This window comes from Coregonus lavaretus (assembly GCF_964263955.1).
Source record: "Coregonus lavaretus genome assembly, chromosome: 7".
Classification (NCBI taxonomy): domain Eukaryota; kingdom Metazoa; phylum Chordata; class Actinopteri; order Salmoniformes; family Salmonidae; genus Coregonus; species Coregonus lavaretus.
Window position 1 is genome coordinate 3,976,432 of NC_139994.1, and position 17,677 is coordinate 3,994,108.

A 17,677-nucleotide genomic window follows, 5' to 3' on the forward strand; every position below is an offset into this window, starting at 1 on the left:
CCATTGCATTGATCCCCAATCCTTCGGTAAGACTGTACAGTGCAATATTAATGTCAATACACACAAAAGGCTGACTGGGGATGGTGATTTCCCACAGCCAAAGTCCTGCAATAAGAACTAAGACGCTGATGTTTGTCTAAACTCTTCACAGCTGTGTTCTGTGGGTGTAACCGAGTAGACTGATGCTCCATTTCATTGCTCCACATTCCAACATTCCAACCTTGTTTAACATTATCTAGTCTAAATATGGCATGATTCACCCAAATTGTAACCATTTGCGTCACTTTCAAAGAGGTCCTTTTATTTTGAAGGTCGAACCCGCAAATTCCACTATTGTGGCTAGTCCTTATTGTGGCATAACCCGGTCCCGGTCGAGCCTCACTAGCCACTAGCCAGATGAAGCTAGCTGCCTGTTATAACGTTAGCTCTGGCTAGCTAGTTATGTTCATGAACTGAAGGTCGATTTCAATAGGAGAACAACAAGTGGCTACCTAGCTAATACTTACTCACATGGATTCCTAAATCATTGCTAAGAATATTGAAAATGACTGTAGTTTCTACTGTTCATTGATTTCAGGCTGGATGCATTGGTGCTAGCAAGGACGGTACCAAGCTAAAGTTTCTAATAACATCTGTATCAAAGATATTTGCAAACTTTTTTTTGATCCTGCTCTTACTTCAAATGCTCACACAGACGTTTTCCCATTCGGTCGAACAAATAATGCCTTATTACCGACGCGGTATTGGACACACATCGTGGCCGGTGTGTGTGCTTGTTTTCAGACTTGTTTTTTTTTGTACAGCTTTGACAGTGCTACTGATCATAGTGGTGGCTCTTGGCTTACACGTGCACATTCAGCGCACGGTGGGGATCTATTTTCTTATAACTAGATGTGATGCCTAGCTTAGAAAGAATACATTAATGATTAAACATAATAGGTTTTGTGCTGTACTGATATAGATTGTTTAACATAACAAGCTGTGATTTAATGTGAGGAACCGTTAGGGGGTAGGCTGAGACAGACTTGTGACTCACACACACACTGCCTCTTTGTTAAACCGCTCAAGGACGTGTTCTGCTGCAAAGAAGAACAAACTATGTCTGAGGTTGCTGACTCGAGACAAGTTGTAAAGATAACAACTAATGCCCGGCAACAGTCAAGCGCCAAGGGGCTGGGACCAGCCTGTGCGCCGTCGATAGGTTGGGTAAGTTTAAACCACGCTCAGTCTCTACTCTGACAGGCCCAGCAGGGAGCGGGAACTATCTCTGTCAGAGTATTTAAAGAAGAACTTATAACAATGGCTCAGTTCTCTGTCTGCCCTGCGTGGTTTTTCAGTGGGCCCGTATATACGAACATCATATTTACCATTCAAGTGTTTGCATTAATTAAAATACTAGTCTATTTTAGAAGACGTGCATTGACCTCTTTTTGTTCCTATACCAGATTTGAATTGACGCAACTTGACAACACACAACATTTTATAATAGAATCTTGTTATTTGACGTGTCAAATTAAACCGCTTATTTGACGGGTCAAATAGTGTTATTTGACGTGTATCTTTTTTGACACGCAAAGACCCAAACGGCGTTCCATACTACCTCAAATGTACCACACAACAGTAGGAAGGACATTTTAATTTAAACAAATGTTCTATGTCAGGGATGGGCAATTTTATAACTAATTTCCTGCAATTCTACTAATTTTTCCATAGGGTGGAGAGAGAAATGTTTGCAGTTTGAAATGTGATATCTGACTGAGACAGACTAACAAAATCAATGGGGGCCCCCCAGCCAGTAATTCGACCATGAAGTTTAGATAGCTGATATGGGCTAATTGAGTGACTATCAATGACTGACACACAACCAAATTTCGAAATTGCACCTTGTGTATTCTACTATTCTAACTCGCAACAGTTAGTTGAGACCCCGACTGAGTTTTTTTGTGTTTTTTCTTATTGCTCCAAGGGCCTTCAGGCCGCATGTTGACCATCCCTGTTCTAGTTCATATGAGGATGGGTATGGAGGTCATATTATTGAGTGAGCAATTTGTTCAATTTATTGATTCTCATCTCTCGGATAATATCTTATTTCCATATAAATGACATCTCAAACTGTTCGCCTTGCCATACTTTCCAAGTCTTGTTTATCACTCAGCTGAAGAAGCCTGGATGGAAGCAGAGGCTTTTACCAGTAGGGGAGTAATGGTAGTGTTGGGCTGAGGCCACAAGGGGGCAGGGTAGCGCAGCGTCAATGTTATGAGATGAGAACAATAACACCACAGAGTGAGGTACTTCTTTTTCTCTATTCAACAGCATGACATGACGTCTTTACGTCAGTGGTGTAGGCTGAAATCTGTTGATGGCAGGGCCAGCAAAAATATAGGTGGGCCAAAATTTGGCCTCTCAAATCATCATTAAATTATAATAGCCTCCTGAGTGGCGCAGTGGTCTAAGGCACTGCATCGCAGTGCTAACTGTGCCACTAGAGATCCTGGTTCGAATCCAGGCTCTGTCGCAGCCGGCCGCGACCGGGAGACTCATGGGCGGCGCACAATTGGCCCAGCGTCGTCCAGGGTAGGGGAGGGAATGGCCGGCAGGGATGTAGCTCAGTTGATAGAGCATGGCGTTTGCAACGCCAGGGTTGTGGGTTCGATTCCCAGGGGGGGCCAGTATAAATAAAAATGGTATTCACTAACTGTAAGTCGCTCTGGATAAGAGCGTCTGCTAAATGACTAAAATGTAAATGTAAAATAATAAAAGCCTACCCTATACCCTACTGTAATTGATCGCACACAACCAAACGTGAATTCACATTACAGACCAAATAGTCTTGGTAAATCTGACTTGCATTTAACATGCGACTCACATGGACCTACACATAATAAACCATAGGCCTGTAATTAATAGACTATGAGACTAGAACATAATGCCCTGATATAACAGTAATAATCACAATAGGCTTCGCAACCTCTCACTGGCTCGGCGACCAGGAGATAGTAGGCTAAGCTAGGCTATAAACTAGGCTAAGCTAGGCTATAAACTTTTTTTTAAAATATTTTTTATTATATTTAATATATATATATATATATATATATATATATATATATTTTTTTTTGTTTATTATTTTTTTTTGGGGGGGGGAATGGATCAGCTTAATATTGCAGATAGATTGTATCTTCTATCAATGTAATTGACTGCATCACTTCCAATCCCCCATGTTTTTTATTTTTTATATATATACTCCCCTTTATTACTTTTCAACCCCACCATCCTTTCCCTACTTGGAGTAAATTAGTGAACAACAATGCCCAGGCCTCTACTTCCGGTCTATACTTACTATCTACACCTTATGGACAGAGTTAATTTTACAATAATTCTATTATATATATATATATATTTTTTATTTTTTATTTATTTTTGCTCCTGAACTTCTTCTACTCTCAACCTCTCCGATCAATATAAACTTGGCTAAGCTAGGCTAGGCTATAAACTAGGCTAAACTAGGCTAGGCTAGGCTATAAACTAGGCTAAACTAGGCTAGGCTAGGCTATAAACTAGGCTAAGCTAGGCTATAAACTAGCCTAAACTAGGCTAGGCTAGGCTATAAACTAGGCTAGGCTATAAACTAGGCTAAGCTAGGCTATAAACTAGGCTAAACTAGGCTAGGCTAGGCTATAAACTAGGCTAAGCTAGGCTAGGCTATAAACTAGGCTAAGCTAGGCTAGGCTATAAACTAGGCTAAGCTAGGCTAGGCTGTAAACTAGGCTAAGCTAGGCTAGGCTATAAACTAGGCTAAGCTAGGCTATAAACTAGCCTAAACTAGGCTAGGCTAGGCTATAAACTAGGCTAGGCTAGGCTATAAACTAGGCTAAGCTAGGCTATAAACTAGGCTAAACTAGGCTAGGCTAGGCTATAAACTAGGCTAAGCTAGGCTAGGCTATAAACTAGGCTAAGCTAGGCTAGGCTATAAACTAGGCTAAGCTAGGCTAGGCTATAAACTAGGCTAGGCTAGGCTAGGCTATAAACTAGGCTAGGCTATAAACTAGGCTAGGCTAGGCTATTAACTAGGCTAAGCTAGGCTAGGCTATAAACTAGGCTAAGCTAGGCTAGGCTATAAACTAGGCTAGGCTAGGCTAGGCTATAAACTAGGCTAGGCTATAAACTAGGCTAAGCTAGGCTAGGCTATAAACTAGGCTAAGCTAGGCTAGGCTGCCACAAATGTAAACATTTAACACTAGGAGAGCAGGAGAGCTTCATATTGACACAAAACAAATTTACTTTTTTAATTACACTGCCATTTTTTAAAGTTATGTCCCGCCTGTCCTTGACTTTTCCTAAATAAGTCTATCTAACATGCTATCGTTGTTAGAATCTTAATATCACAAACAGAATTAGTCTTATAAGCAATTTTAAGAGGAGACGTCATTCCCCCCCCCCAAAACTACACCTAAACTATATAAAAACTAATTTCACACATATAAAAATATGACATTCTGTTCTTTTGAAATGCATTATCTTTAATTCATAAATTAATTCCTTTGGAACTGCCCTTAACAAATTAATAATAAATGATCGTTGTGATGGTGCTTGTTTAATAGATTGTAACACTTGAATTGTGGTGTTTTTGTGTTTTTTTATTTTGTACATATAGCCTACAGTTACATAAACTAATGAAAATGCTATTGTGTTCTTTGAAATACATTTTATTTCGTATTCTAATGTTACCTAAGACCCTATTAAACACAACCAAATGATGATTCTTCTGATAGCATATCTGAAATGTATTTATTACATTGTTAGAATGTTGACTTTTTAAAAGACACGTCATTGGTACGAAAGGGGGTCCAACGAGGCCAGGCCTATTCTAGTGTTAATCACTGGCATGGAGGCCAATCAAAGTAGATTAAGTTTGCATTAGGTTACACGCTGCATGCTAAACACCATCAAAGGAAACGTAAATTATAGCCTAACAGTATGCTAATACACATAATAACAGGTCATAGGCTGGAACAGCAGTCACCAACCTTTTCTAAATCGAGATCACTTCATGAGTCAAAATGCAAGCCGAGTGCAATTCTCTGCTGGGAGCGGGAGATCAAGTGCCCCTATAACGCATTGTATGATATCAAATGATCAAATGAAATGTTATTTGTCACATGAACCAAATACAACAGGTGTAGACCTTACAGTGAAATTCTTACTTACAAGCCCTTAACAAACAATGCAGTTTTAAGAAAAATAAGTGTTAAGTAAAAAATAGATAACTAAAAAAGGTAATATGTAGGTAGAGTTAAAGTGACTATGCATAGATAATAAACAGAGAGTAGCAGCAGCGTAAAGGGGGGGGAGCTCAGTTGGTAGAGCATGGCGCTTGCAACGCCAGGGTTGTGGGTTCGATTTCCACGGGGGACCAGTATGAAAAAATTTATGCACTCACTAACTGTAAGTCGCTCTGGATAAGAGCATCTGCTAAAATAACTAAAATGTAAACAATGCAAATAGTATGGGTAGCCATTTGATTAGCTCTTCAGGAGTCTTATGGCTTTGGGGTAGAAGCTGTTAAGAAGCCTTTTGGACCTAGACTTGGCGCTCCGGTACCGTCTACCGTCATAACAGTCTATGAAAAGGGTGACTGGAGTCTTTGACAATTTTTAGGGACTTCCTCTGACACCGCCTGGTATAGAGGTCCTGGATGGCAGGAAGCTTGGCCCCAGTGATGTACTGGGCCATACGCACTACCCTCTGTAGTGCCTTGCGGTCGGAGGCCGAGCAGTTTCCATACCAGGCGGTGATGCAACCAGTCAGGATGCTCTAGATGGTGCAGCTGTATAACTTTTTGAGGATCTGAGGACCCATGCCAAATCTTTTCAGTCTCCTGAGGGGGCAAAGGCTTTGTCGTGCCCTCTTCACGACTGTCTTGGTGTGTTTGGACCATGATAGTTTGTTGGTGATGTGGACACCAAGGAACTTGAAGCTCTCAACCTGCTGCACTACAGCCCCGTCGATGAGAATGGGGGCGTGCTCGGTCCTCTGCTTCCTGTAGTCCACAATCATCTCCTTTGTCTTGATCACGTTGAGGGAGAGGTTGTTATCCTGGCACCACACGGCCAGGTCTCTGACCTCCTCTCATCGTTGTCGGTGATCAGGTCTACCACTGTTGTGTCGTCGGCATACTTAATGATGGTGTTGGAGTCGTGCCTGGCCATGCAGTCATGGGTGAACAGGGAGTACAGGAGGGGACTGAGTACGCACCCCTGAGGGGCCCCCGTGTTGAGGATCAGTGTGGCAGATGTGTTGTTACCTACCCTTACCACCTGGGGGCGGCCTGTCAGGAAGTCCAGGATCCAGTTGCAGAGGGAGGTGTTTAGTCCCAGGGTCCTTAGCTTAGTGATGAGCTTTGAGGGCACTATGGTGTTGAATGCTGAGCTGTAGTCGATGAATAGCATTCTCACGTAGGTGTTCCTTTTGTCCAGGTGGGAAAGGGCAGTGTGGAGTGCAATATAGATTGCATAATCTGTGGATCTGTTAGGGCGGTATGCAAATTGGAGTGGGTCTAGGGTTTCTGGGATAATGGTGTTGATGTGAGCCATGACCAGCCTTTCAAAGCACTTCATGGCTACAGACGTGAGTGCTACAGGTCGGTAGTCATTTAAGCAGGTTACCTTAGTGTTCTTGGGCACAGGGACTATGGTGGTCTGCTTGAAACATGTTGGTATTACAGACTCAGTCAGGGACAGTTTGAAATTGTCAGTGAAGACACTTTCCAGTTGGTCAGCGCATGCTCGGAGTACACGTCCTGGTAATCTGTCTGGCCCTGCGGCCTTGTGAATGTTGACCTGTTTAAAGGTCTTACTCACATCGGCTACGGAGAGTGTGATCGTCCGGAACAGCTGATGCTCTCATGCATGCTTCAGTGTTGCTTGCCTCGAAGCAAGCATAGAAGTAATTTAGCTCGTCTGGTAGGTTCGTGTCACTGGGCAGCTCGCGGCTGTGCTTCCCATTTGTAGTCTGTAATAGTTTGCAAGCCCTGCCACATCCGACGAGCGTTGGAGCCGGTGTAGTACGATTAAATCTTAGTCCTGTATTGACGCTTTGCCTGTTTGATGGTTAGTCGGAGGGCATAGCAGGATTTCTTATAAGCGTCCGGGTTAGAGTCCCGCTCCTTGAAAGCGGAAGCTCTACCCTTTAGCTCAGTGCGGATGTTGCCTGTAATCCATGGCTTCTGGTTAGGGTATGTACGTATGGTCACTGTAGGGACGACGTCATCGATGCACTTATTGATGAAGCCAGTGACTGATGTGGTGTAGGCAGGTAGCTTAGTGGTTAAGAGCGTTGTGCCAGTAACCGAAAGGTTGTTGGTTCTAATCCCCGAGCTGACTAGCTGAAAAATCTGTCGATGTGCCCTTGAGCAAGGCACTTAACCCTAATTGCTCCTGTAAGTCGCACTGGATAAGAGCGTCTGCTAAATGACTAAAAATGTAAAAAATGTGTACTCCTCATAGGCTACGTTGACTGGAAATAAATATTGTTTCATGCATTTGCCTATTTTCATATATAATAGGAGAGGTCAGATTCACACAAGTGCCTAGAGAGGAAGGGTCAAGGTTATTATAAATAATGACATTAACATATATTGCAAAAAAATGTGAGAGAGTAGGGTGACTTCCCTAGCAGGTCTCGGCCACCATCACTTGTGTAGATCTGAAACAACGTAACAAGTATAAGCAATAGTGTGAATGCACTTTGAAGTAAACCTCAGCTCTGTTAAAAGTACACTCAGTAAAATGTTTTATCGACCGTGGTGATTCAGGAGTGACATTAAAACAGGTTAGTATACCCCACCAACATTAGACCACTATACAGGAAGCCCTTAAATTGTCAGATTAACTGATTCCTGACATGGTTAGGAAAAAGCAGGAAGTTCAGAGTGCCTTGAACCAAGAGGTTGTGAGTTCAAATCCCAGGTGAGGACATGTTGAATAATAATTACTGTATAAAAGAACATGCACAATGTAATTGTGTGTCAAATATGTCAATTGAAAACACTGTATGTTAAAAGCCGTGTGTGTGAGTTTTTCAAACCTTGCCAACAGACAGAGAGCTATGAATGGATCAGCGGTTCACCAATCAGGGCCTTGATTGCAACAAAAACGTGATATGTAATGACATTTTTTTGGACACATAAATGTTCTTGCAATGTTCCCATGAAACGTGTCTAGAACATTCATATCTTATGTTCAGAGAACATGGCAACCATGTTCTGTGTATGTTTGGTGGGACGTTGATGGAATATTCTCTTAACTCACAGAAAACTGGACACATGAATGTTCTTGCAACGTTCCCATGAAACGTGTCTAGAACATTCATATCTTAAGTTCTGAGAACATGGTAACCACGTTCAGGGTAAGTTCTATTTTACATTAAGGGAATGGACTCTTGGAAACATTCCCTGTACATCACAGGGACATTCCTATGAAAACGTTAGTTAATTACCTAATGAGACTTTTAAGGGAACGTTCTCTTAAGTTGTGTGAACGTTTGTTGTTAGCTGAGCACACACTCGCACACGGACGCGCACACAGACACACACACACACACACAGTCGGGGTCTCAACTTTACTGTTGAGTTAGATTAGTAGAATAAACACAGTGCAAGTTCGACATTTGGTTGTGCACTAGCATTTTTTAAGTGATTTTTTTCAGTCACTGACAATCACTCAATTAGCCATGTCAGCTAACAATTTCTAGATTGGGAAGTTAGTCTAGCCAGTTATCTAAACTTGTAGCTGGCTGAATACCGACCGGGTACGCAGGGCACTTGCCCAGGGGCCCTGACCTCCAGGGGCCCCCAATGATTTTGTTAGTCACTCTCACTCAGATATCATATTAACATGGCATAAGTCATGGCAAAATGTGTAGAACTGCAGGAAATTAGCTTTAAAACTGCAAAGATGGGCCTCCCGAGTGGCGCAGCGGTCTAAGGCACTGGATCGCAGTGCTAGAGGCGTCACTACAGACCCGGGTTCGATCCCGGGTCTGTAGTGATGATATCACAACCGGCCGTGATCGGGAGTCCCATAGGGCGGCGCACAATTGGCCCAGCGTCGTCTGGGTTAGGGGAGGGTTTGGCCGGGGGGGGGCTTTACTTGGCTTATCGCGCTCTAGCGACTCCTTGTGGTGGGCCGGGTTCCTGCAGGCTGAACTCGGTCATCAGTTGAACGGTGTTTTTCCTCCGACACATTGGTGCAGCTGGCTTCCGGGTTAAGCGGGCGGGTGTTAAGAAGTGCGGTATGTTTCAGAGGACGCATGACTCGACCTTCGCCTCCCAAGCCCATTGCAGCGATGAGACAAGATCGAAATTGGGGAGAAAAAGGGGTAAAATAAAAATAATAAAATAAAAACAATGGCAAAGATGTCTCTCTACCCCATGACAAAATTAGAATAATTGTATAAAATTGCAAAGATTTTTCTCCGCACATGGCAAAATGGGTAGAATTGCATGAGTCTTTTAAATAAAATTGTAAAATGTTCTCTCTTCCCCATGACAAAATGTGTAGAACTGCAGTAAAGTAACTGTCATGCCAAATAATGTCCCCCAGCCAAAAAGTGTCCCCCCCCCGCGTCACAATGGGATTCGATGTGATGACCTAATGATTAGAATTTTGGAGATCGTAGCCTAAATGACGTTCTTTTCATCCCTGCTATGCAAGGCTGATTTCCACGACAATTTAGCTGTTTAAACAAGTTTTGTTTAGCTAATAAAATGTAAACATTACTTCAAACTACTTTTGGGTACCTTGTTAACGTTACAAAATCCATGTCTTAAACATTGCTACATTTCGGAAATAGCAAAGAAAACGTGTAATCTGCTTGACACATTAATGTTACTTACCTTAAAGATCACAAAGTCAGCTAGTTTCCACTCCATTCATATGCAAATCCGTTTGATTCATACACTGGCTTGTCCGGCTGTCATGTTTTTATTTTAACCTGCCCTTCCCTTATCTACACTGAAATAATATAATTTCAGTAGTACTCTATTATGATTCATTTTGTTTCTGTCTCGCATAGCTCGTTAGTACACCCTTGTGGTTGAATATACACTGCTCAAAAAAATAAAGGGAACACTTAAACAACACAATGTAACTCCAAGTCAATCACACTTCTGTGAAATCAAACTGTCCACTTAGGAAGCAACACTGATTGACAATACATTTCACATGCTGTTGTGCAAATGGAATAGACAATAGGTGGAAATTATAGGCAATTAGCAAGACACCCCCAATAAAGAAGTGGTTCTGCAGGTGGTGACCACAGACCACTTCTCAGTTCCTATGCTTCCTGGCTGATGTTTTGGTCACTTTTGAATGCTGGCGGTGCTTTCACTCTAGTGGTAGCATGAGACGGAGTCTACAACCCACACAAGTGGCTCAGGTAGTGCAGCTCATCCAGGATGGCACATCAATGCGAGCTGTGGCAAGAAGGTTTGCTGTGTCTGTCAGCGTAGTGTCCAGAGCATGGAGGCACTACCAGGAGAAAGGCCAGTACATCAGGAGACGTGGAGGAGGCCGTAGGAGGGCAACAACCCAGCAGCACGACCGCTACCTCCGCCTTTGTGCAAGGAGGAGCAGGAGGAGCACTGCCAGAGCCCTGCAAAATGACCTCCAGCAGGCAACAAATGTGCATGTGCCTGCTCAAACGGTCAGAAACAGACTCCATGAGGGTGGTATGAGGGCCCGCCGTCCACAGGTGGGGTTGTGCTTACAGCCCAACACCGTGCAGGACGTTTGGCATTTGCCAGAGAACACCAAGATTGGCAAATTCGCCACTGGCGCCCTGTGCTCTTCACAGATGAAAGCAGGTTCACACTGAGCACATGTGACAGACGTGACAGAGTCTGGAGACGCCGTGGAGAACGTTCTGCTGCCTGCAACATCCTCCAGCATGACCGGTTTGGCGGTGGGTCAGTCATGGTGTGGGGTGGTATTTCTTTGGGGGGCCGCACAGCCCTCCATGTGCTCGCCAGAGGTAGCCTGACTGCCATTAGGTACCGAGATGAGATCCTCAGACCCCTTGTGAGACCATATGCTGGTGCGGTTGGCCCTGGGTTCCTCCTAATGCAAGACAATGCTAGACCTCATGTGGCTGGAGTGTGTCAGCAGTTCCTGCAAGAGGAAGGCATTGATGCTATGGACCGCCCATTCCCCAGACCTGAATCCAATTGAGCACATCTGGGACATCATGTCTCGCTCCATCCACCAACGCCACGTTGCACCACAGACTGTCCAGGAGTTTAGTCCAGGTCTGGGAGGAGATCCCTCAGGAGACCATCCGCCACCTCATCAGGAGCATGCCCAGGCGTTGTAGGGAGGTCATACAGGCACGTGGAGGCCACACACACTACTGAGCCTCATTTTGACTTGTTTTAAGGACATTACATCAAAGTTGGATCAGCCTGTAGTGTGGTTTTCCACTTTAATTTTGAGGGTGACTCCAAATACAGACCTCCATGGGTTGATAAATTTGATTTCCATTGATAATTTTTGTGTGATTTTGTTGTCAGCACATTCAACTATGTAAAGAAAAAAGTATTTAATAAGATTATTTCATTCATTCAGATCTAGGATGTGTTGTTTAAGTGTTCCCTTAATTTTTTTGAGCAGTGTATATATATATATATATACAGTGGGGAGAACAAGTATTTGATACACTGCCGATTTTGCAGGTTTTCCTACTTACAAAGCATGTAGAGGTCTGTAATTTGTATTATAGGTACACTTCAACTGTGAGAGACGGAATCTAAAACAAAAATCCAGAAAATCACATTGTATGATTTTTAAGTAATTAATTTGCATTTTATTGCATGACATAAGTATTTGATCACCTACCAACCGGTAAGAATTCCGGCTCTCACAGACGTGTTAGTTTTTCTTTAAGAAGCCCTCCTGTTCTCCACTCATTACCTGTATTAACTGCACCTGTTTGAACTCGTTACCTGTATAAAAGACACCTGTCCACACACTCAATCAAACAGACTCCAACCTCTCCACAATGGCCAAGACCAGAGAGCTGTGTAAGGACATCAGGGATAAAATTGTAGACCTGCACAAGGCTGGGATGGGCTACAGGACAATAGGCAAGCAGCTTGGTGAGAAGGCAACAACTGTTGGCGCAATTATTAGAAAATGGATGAAGTTCAAGATGACGGTCAATCACCCTCGGTCTGGGGCTCCATGCAAGATCTCACCCTGTGGGGCATCAATGATAATGAGGAAGGTGAGGGATCAGCCCAGAACTACACGGCAGGACCTGGTCAATGACCTGAAGAGAGCTGGGACCACAGTCTCAAAGAAAACCATTAGTAACACACTACGCCGTCATGGATTAAAATCCTGCAGCGCACGCAAGGTCCCCCTACTCAAGCCAGCGCATGTCCAGGCCCGTCTGAAGTTTGCCAATGACCATCTGGATGATCCAGAGGAGAAATGGGAGAAGGTCATGTGGTCTGATGAGACAAAAATAGAGCTTTTTGGTCTAAACTCCACTCGCCGTGTTTGGAGGAAGAAGAAGGATGAGTACAACCCCAAGAACACCATCCCAACCGTGAAGCATGGAGGTGAAAACATCATTCTTTGGGGATGCTTTTCTGCAAAGGGGACAGGACGGCTGCACCGTATTGAGGGGAGGATGGATGGGGTCATGTATCGCGAGATCTTGGCCAACAACCTCCTTCCCTCAGTAAGAGCATTGAAGATGGGTCGTGGCTGGGTCTTCCAGCATGACAACGACCTGAAACACACAGCCAGGGCAACTAAGGAGTGACTCCGTAAGAAGCATCTCAAGGTCCTGGAGTGGCCTAGCCAGTCTCCAGACCTGAACCCAATAGAAAATCTTTGGAGGGAGCTGAAAGTCCGTATTGCCCAGCGACAGCCCCAAAACCTGAAGGATCTGGAGAAGGTCTGTATGGAGGAGTGGGCCAAAATCCCTGCTGCAGTGTGTGCAAACCTGGTCAAGACCTACAGGAAACGTATGATCTCTGTAATTGCAAACAAAGGTTTCTGTACCAAATATTAAGTTCTGCTTTTCTGATGTATCAAATACTTATGTCATGCAATAAAATGCAAATTAATTACTTAAAAATCATACAATGTGATTTTCTGGATTTTTGTTTTAGATTACGTCTCTCACAGTTGAAGTGTACCTATGATAAAAATTACAGACCTCTACATGCTTTGTAAGTAGGAAAACCTGCAAAATCGGCAGTGTATCAAATACTTGTTCTCCCCACTGTATATATATGTATTCACTAACTGTAAGTCGCTCTGGATAAGAGCGTCTGCTAAATGACGTAAATGTAATAACAGAAAGCTACATTATTCAGTGTACCTGAAGCTCTTGTGTCTGATATCAGAAAGCTACATTATTAAGTGTGCCTGAAGATCTTGTGACTGATATCAGAAAGCTACATTATTCAGTGTGCCTGAAGATCTTGTGACTGATATCAGAAAGCTACATTATTCAGTGTGCCTGAAGATCTTGTGACTGATATCAGAAAGCTACATTATTCAGTGTGCCTGAAGATCTTGTGACTGATAACAGAAAGCTACATTATTCAGTTTCCTGATGCTCTTGTGACTGATATCAGAAAGCTACATTATTCAGTGTGCCTGAAGCTCTCGTGACTGATTTTAGAAAGCTACATTAATGAATGTGCCTTAATGTCTTGTTAGTGATATCAGAAAGCTACATTATCCAGTGTGCCTGAAGCTCTCGTGACTGATATCAGAAAGCTGCCTCTCTTTCTTTCTTTCCCTTTCTATCTCTAACCATGTGACCCAGACCCCTCTCACCTCCCCCTATATCCCACCAGCCCCCACTGTCCAGTCACTCACTGCTGATAGTGCTTCTTACTAACAAACACCAAACTGAATAATGTTATGTGCAGACTGCTGTTTGGATAATACATAGAAAAGGCCCAGAGTTACAGATCCAGAGGGAATGACAGGTTCTTACTAGATCCCAGTGTTAAGTTGATGTGATATACATATCTGTATCAAATACTTGTTCTCCCCACTGTATATATATATATATATGTATGTATGTATGTATCTATTGTAGGTCCTAGTATACAACAATGAATAATGTGGAACTAATAAATACCATCAAAGGATACCTTACCACTTACAATAATGAACACGTGAAACAGCTGTGAAAACCAACATGTCAATATTTACGATTTTAATACATAAACTTTGATATCTTTTTGGTACAGTTGTCATTCATTTATTTTCACAGATTTTTTTGTACACTCACATGGCAATCATAGACTAAAATGCTGAATTCTGGTGTGGGGAATATAGAGGAGGTGGTTGCTGTGTGGGCGGGAGGTTCTGCCTGTCATTTGTTCTCAACAGGCAGCCAGTCTCGGAAGGAGGACTTAAAGAGGGAGACTGCAACGTCCAGGCACTGCTGCTCTCTTTGTTCTGAGTGCTAGTATTTTTAGTTAATCTGTGTATCTCACATATTATGTGGCCCAGTATGATAGAGCAAGAAAACATTCTTAGCAGATAATGACAACAACAGTAGCTGTAGATGATGTAATGAAAAGTTGGAGGGTGGTTGGCGATGGAGGACATCAAGGTGGATCCACGTCTGGGTGTTGGGCAGAACCCCAAGGTCCTGGAGAACAGGAGCAGAGTTAAAGGGAACAGGATAGGAGACCGAGAATTAAACAAGCAAACACACAGGTTACATTTTGCTGTGAGAAAATGTGATGCATTAGTGCAGTGTTATAAATGGGAGATATGTACTTTTCTCGGTCAGCACGGCCTCCTTCTCTTCCTTAGTAAAAATCCCCCTCCTGTGTGGCTGGCCATCCTTCCCCCCGTAGGTACATGTGATTGCTTAACATGTTGGAAGAGACGAGTTGTTGAAATACCCAGGTCTAAGTAAATTTGCACTGCTTTCTTTCTCTCTCTGTTTCTCAGTCTCCATATCTCTCTCTGTCTTCCTCTCTCTTCCCACCTCTCTCTCCCTCTCTCACTTTCATCCTTTCTTTCTCTTTCTCCCCCCTCTCTCTGTCTGTGTCTGTCTAGCAAAGACATCTAGTTAAGGGCATTTGGAATTACCATAATTGCTTACACCTGTCCATTAGATCAATCAGGTTTAACTTATAGCTAGATACCTCCAATATGACAGACATACAACTATATGTATAGCTAGCAACATGTAGATGACCAACTAGTTAGATGGAAAATGGTTGTTGAAAGATGGTTGTACATAGCTAAATCCGTCCAGTTATCTAATAGAAGTTTACTGCTTAACGTTACTCTGAATGTTGCGCCTCTTGTCGAGATCAGTGATGCCTTCATAGTACTTTGCCTGGTTGGAAAGGTAAAATAAAATCTCCTCGAGGGATGCCATTGAAGTGCAAGCTGCATTCAGAAACAGAAAGCTACAATAACAGTTACAGAAGCTAGCTAGCTAGCTAACATTAGCTAAATAAAACTAACTAGCTAGTTAGCTGGCTACCTGGCTAGCTGACTAGGCAGGCTGAGGTAAATAAGTACAGTAGCTAGCCATGTCAATCTAAAAACAGCTTAAATGATTTATTCCTATTTAACAATATTTTCTTATATAAAGACAAATGTATGGTAAAGAAAGAGTGTTCTCTTTCCAGTCTTTTTGGTCCTCTGAAGCAGTAGGTAGTCAGCAGGTAGTCACTGTCAAAAACACTGTCCTTGGAGAGCAATTCTGAGGTAATCATTTTGTGCAGACTAAGCGAGTGCTTATGAGGTGAAATAACTAAAACTGCCTCCGTCCTTCGCGACCACTACGAGGTAAAATAGAGCCAAGCTACCAGCATAGCAACGGACGCTTTGGTTCATTACGTAAGCCAGTCAGAATTTTACAAGTTCTAGCAACAGCCCTAGCAACGGAAGCTAGAACTCATCGAATCCCAATGTGACGCAGTGGGGGGACACTTTTTGACAGGGGGACACTATTTGGCATGACAGGCCCCCCAACCAAATCTTGCTTAGGGCCCCCCAAAAGGCTAGAGCCGGCCCTGCTTTCTTTCCTGGCTACTTATCCACATTGCTCCTGCCAAACTGACCTCTCTTCTCCACAATGAGTCTGTATTTGCCTCCCTCCCTTACGATTTCTAGAACGCTAACACATTCTGACCTTTCTGATTGGTCCCAGAAACCGATGGGTTGGGCCAGAGCCAGCTTACATGATGACCTTATCAACTGTGATACTCTGATTGGTTAGATTTGTTAGAGTCGATCCAATCGCCTGATTAATTTGTTTTGTACAACGCCCCCTCATTTCGACTAGGATGTCAGATCCAGACTGGATGTGTGTAGTGATCGATAGAGCAGAGGAATTAAATTCAGGGTGAGTGGTATGGCAACAGGATTTCTGCTTCTCAATCAATCACACATCTGTAGCTAATGCAGTGCTGAGTCCTCAGGAAGCTTTAGGTCTATTAGTGTGTGTGTCTTTGTATCACTTTAAAATGAACGTCCATTTGCCGGAAGACACCAGGCAGAGAGAGAGCTGCTAATATGGTTTGTGGCGTGTGTGTGTGCGCGCGCGTGCGTGTGTGTGCGTGTGTTTAGTGCTTCTAGGGTTTGGTTTACTGTAATGCTTGAGTTGTGCTTGTATTGCTGTTACAGTAGGAGTGTACCCCCTTTCTCTGACTCTTTCTCTCTCTCTTTCTCTGACTCTTTCTCTCTCTCTTTCTCTGACTCTTTCTCTCTCTCTTTCTCTGACTTTCTCTCTCTCTTTCTCTCTCTCTTTCTCTGACTCTTTCTCTGACTCTTTCTCTGACTCTTTCTCTGACTCTTTCTCTCTCTCTTTCTCTGACTCTTTATCTGTCTCTTTCTGTCTCTTTCTCTCTCTCTCTTTCTCTGACTCTTTCTCTGACTCTTTCTCTCTCTCTTTCTCTCTCTCTTTCTCTGACTCTTTCTCTGACTCTTTCTCTCTCTCTTTCTCTGACTTTCTCTCTCTCTTTCTCTCTCTCTTTCTCTGACTCTTTCTCTGACTCTTTCTCTGACTCTTTCTCTGACTCTTTCTCTCTCTCTTTCTCTGACTCTTTATCTGTCTCTTTCTGTCTCTTTCTCTCTCTCTTTCTCTGACTCTTTCTCTGACTCTTTCTCTCTCTCTTTCTCTGACTCTTTCTCTGACTCTTTCTCTCTCTTTCTCTCTCTCTTTCTCTGACTCTTTCTCTGACTCTTTCTCTGTCTCTGTCTCTTTCTCTCTCTCTTTCTCTGACTCTTTCTCTGACTCTTTCTCTCTCTCTTTCTCTCTCTCTTTCTCTGACTCTTTCTCTGACTCTTTCTCTGACTCTTTCTGTTGTTCCTCCCCGAGGGGTTTTGCAACCTGAAATAGATCAAGTTCCCTGGAGATCAATATCATCCATTCAACTGGGTGAAGATACACAAACACTCTCTCTCTCTCTCTCTCTCACCACACACACTCACTCACACACACACACACCACACACACACACATGCAAATACACACACACACAATCCAGAAAAGTGGTAGGATAAAGAGTGAAAAAAAATAAAGATGCAATGGGAGGAGAGTGAAAGGGAGGGAGAGAGGGAATGAGAGAAAAAGGAATGGAGAAGACAGAGGGACAGGGACAAGCCATTATCAATCATATCTA